Source organism: Dinoponera quadriceps, unplaced genomic scaffold (genome assembly GCF_001313825.1).
Source record: "Dinoponera quadriceps isolate SergipeBrazil2010 unplaced genomic scaffold, ASM131382v1 scaffold5185, whole genome shotgun sequence".
In the NCBI taxonomy this organism is placed as follows: Eukaryota; Metazoa; Arthropoda; class Insecta; order Hymenoptera; family Formicidae; genus Dinoponera; species Dinoponera quadriceps.
In genome coordinates, this window is record NW_014559108.1 from 5,456 (window position 1) to 9,396 (window position 3,941).

At 36.4% G+C, this 3,941-nt stretch overlaps 1 pseudogene; it reads left to right on the forward strand.

The window, feature by feature from the left end:
- Positions 1-1,552: 1,552 nt before the first annotated feature.
- On the forward strand, positions 1,553-2,260 carry LOC106750167 (annotated as a pseudogene).
- Positions 2,261-3,941: the final 1,681 nt, after the last annotated feature.

Here is a 3,941-nt window from a genome sequence, read left to right on the forward strand (position 1 = left end):
GTTGCTAAGTTCTCCAAGTTCAGGGTGTACAGCTTGCCTGCGGTTATTCTAATTGGCTTGTAACTTCTCATTAGCATAATACTGAGTATCTTCCTCACGCTCAGTGAAGACTGATACCATCTTTCGCTGGTTCTAAAAAACCGTGTTCAATCGTCTTTGTGCCTTAATGGTATCATTCATTTTATTCAGACAATTATATTTCCTGAATTTATATGAATGGTGCTTCGCGTAATATGAATGGTGTTTCGCGTGATATGTTAGGTCGAATCACAAATAATTTCTATTTCCTTCCTCTTTTTCTTAAAAAAATTTACCATCGTATGAGACATTTCACATAATAGAATTTAATGTAATTTATGCATTATTATTAATGATAGCTTTTACTCCCGCTGAATAGGAAATTTGATGATTCTCCCTGCGAGTATCTAGCAAAAAATAAATACTTGTTAGCGTCATAGGAAGTTATTTTTTATCCGGCTTAATGTCTAAAATATATTTTTAATCGTGCACTTCTCAAAATTCAAATATTATATTGTGACACTAAATAGTTCGAATTAACTACGTCTAACAGAATAAGAAAGCAAAGATTACGATCAAAGTACTTTCAGTGAAAAGTGTAATACGGTACTTACACGTATGCAAAAATTTTATTGGTATAATCTGTTAACTGCTGACCCGGCCAACTTTCGAGGAAAAGGACAGGAAACAGACTGACCATGAACGAAGCATACCACAAAGCTTGTTTCGTATCGTTCAATTTTACCGTCGCCTAACAGTAAATATAAGTTTTCTTGTTATTTTTTGGCTACATATTTGCAAATATTTACAGAAATAATAATTTTAATATTAAACACGACACTGTAAAATTTTCGCATATAGCATTACCGATAGTGCATTATCGGTAATGATACTACGATTGCGAGTACTCTTATCTGTTCCTGCACTAACCTGAAATATCGTTAAAGTAATACCGATCATGTTGAAACTTAATTGAAAAAAGAATGATGATATATTCGCGTTCTCAAGGCTTTTAATATACCTTCAAGTCTGAAAAAAGTTAACAGCATTCGTTAATAATAACATACGAAGGTGGGGTGAAAAGTTCCCGGCCTGAAATAGAGATGGGGCCAGCAGGTCTAATTTTTGGCTTGTATTCTATAGTAATATATCTTAATAGAATATTGTTACGCTCGCGCGGAGAAATAAAACGAAACAACGTTAACAAGAAAACAACTTCAACTATATTTACTATTTACAAGGGAACACACGTAACTCGCAGACTTAAGCTCTCTCTTTCGTTAAAGACCGTCGCGCACGTCACGACGACTCAACAGCCCCAAAGGGAATCTTTCTAACCCGTTGTTTATTAGTCAACGCTGATCATCTCTTGTTTACGACTCGTTGCTAAGAGAATCTGCTGTATGTTCAGGGCGCTAAAGGCGCGGGCATCAAGACACGGGCGTAACAATATATATAAATTTTCAGGTAGATTGCTCTGTTTGTGTACATTTGACAGCCAATTGAATAAGACGCCTCGATTGCTTAAGTGAAAATGGAAAAATCAGAGAAGCGTGCGGTCATCAAATACTTCTATTTAAAAGGCCTAACACCATTACAAATTAAAGAAGAGCTAGATTCCACACTGAAAGACTCTTCTCCATCATATTCAACGGTTAAACAGTGGGTTTCTGAATTTAAGAAAGGTCGCACGAGCACTTCTGACGAACTACGTTCAGGACGTCCCGTTGAGGTCACAACTCCCGAAATGATTTCAAAAATTCATTAAATAGTGATGGAGGACCGCAGATTAAAAGTAAGTAAGATAGCTGAGGCTACTAGGATGTCAACTGAACGTGTGTGCAATATTTTACATGAACATTTGAGCATAAGGAAGCTCTGTGCTAGGTGGGTGCCGCGTTTGCTAACGTTCGATCAAAAATTCACCCGGAAAACTGTTTCAATCGAAAATTTGGCGTTGTAAAAGTGAAACCCCAGCGAATTTTTGCGTCAATTTATAACTGTGAATAAAACTTGGATTTACCACTACACTCCTGAAACTAAACAACAGTCGAAACAATGGATTGGACCAGGTGAACCAACCCCAAAGAAAGCAAAAACAATTTTATTGGCGAATAAGGTTATGGCGACTGTTTTTGGGGAAGGAATTATTTTTATTGATTACCTAGAGAAGGGTAAAACCATTACTGGTCAATACTACGCAGAGTTATTACAGCGTTTGAAAGACGAAATGAAAAAATAAACGATCTCACGTGGCGAAGAAAAAAATCTTGTTTCACGATGACAATGCATCTGCCCATTCGTCGGTCGTTGCGATGGCTAAAATCAAGGAATTAAAGTTTGAATTGTTCCCCCAACTAGCATATTCACCAGATTTAGCCCCCAGCGACTATCATTTGTTTCGTAACCTTAAAAAATGGCTCGGAGGTAAAAATTTGAGGCTGACGAGGAAGTCATCGATGCTGTAAATGAGTGTTTTGAGGGACTTGACATATCGAACTATAAAAATAGTATCACTGCATTAGAGCACCGTTATGAAAAATATATAAATCTTGATAGAGATTTTGTTGAAAAATAAAACGAAAAAAAAACGAAAAAAGTTGTTTTTCTTTATCAGGCCAGAAACTTTTTATCCCACCCTCGTATGTATGTATTATATCTAAAGCCTCGTCTACGGTGGTCTGGCAAACCACCAAGCGTATTTCTATGCCAAGAAAACTTTTCCCCAACTGCCGTTCCGAACCGGCGTAAAACTGTAGGTCCCATATGCATGTGAGCAACCTGTGTTGCGCACCACATGCATATTTAAGGGAGAGAACTAGGCCCAGGCCTCAAACAGAGGCTGTAGTGCCAATTTATTATTATTATTATATCTAAAGCGTAAGTTCCTGCAAATATATATGTTGCAAAACTTTCGTCAAATTGATCATGGTATTAAGTAAATTCAACTCTCTATTTTATAAAATAAATTTCTGTAAACATAAGAAACAGTATTTTATATAAAAATATCTAGGTTATTTGTAAAAAAGCGAAATTTACTAGTATTCTGCAAGATTAACTAATCGGCAAATTTATTATTTTTATCTGAAGATCAAGTCGAACGAATAAATAGAGTATATGTCCGCTGAAACTTATATTTCCACTTTAACTTTAACGTGTAAGAAATTTAAATTATATTGGGAGTGTAAATAAGTTCTCAACCGTTTCACCATCAGATGGCGGTATAAAAATTTTCTGTGTATAATTCTAGATGATGACGCATCTATATTGAAGTTCTATAACCTATGTTTAAAATCAGTGCGTGTCTTTGCATTAACCTATAAAGAACATTTTCTTCTTGTAGCGTAAAACATGTCAAATTTCGTGCCAAATAAACCGTTTTTGCGGGGAATTTTACTGCATTATTTTATTCAAAAAAAATCTTCAGCAGAAGCACACAGAAATCTTATAGAAACCTATGGTGATCATGCTCTGTCGGAAAGTACATGCAGAGATTGGTTTAACTGATTTAAAAATGGTGATTTTGATGTTGATGATGAAGATAGAGAACACAGTGGTGCACCAAAAAAGTTTCAAGACGAAGAATTGGAAACATTACTTGCTGAAAATCCATGTCAGACGCAATCCGATGTTGCAAAATCATTAGGAGTTGATCGAACAACAGTTTCGAAACGTCTGACAGCATTAGGAATGATACAAAAGGAAGGATCTTGGTTGCCGTACGAACTGAAGCTGAGAGACGTCGAACGGCGTCTTGTCACGTGTGAACAGCTGCTTCAACGACAAAAAGGAAAGGTTTCATACATCGTATTGTGACTGGTGATAAAAAGTAAATATACTACAGTAATCCAAAGCGTAAAAAATCGTGGGTTACGCCCGGCGAAGCAGTAGCATCAACGCCAAAGCGGAATATCCACGGTTCC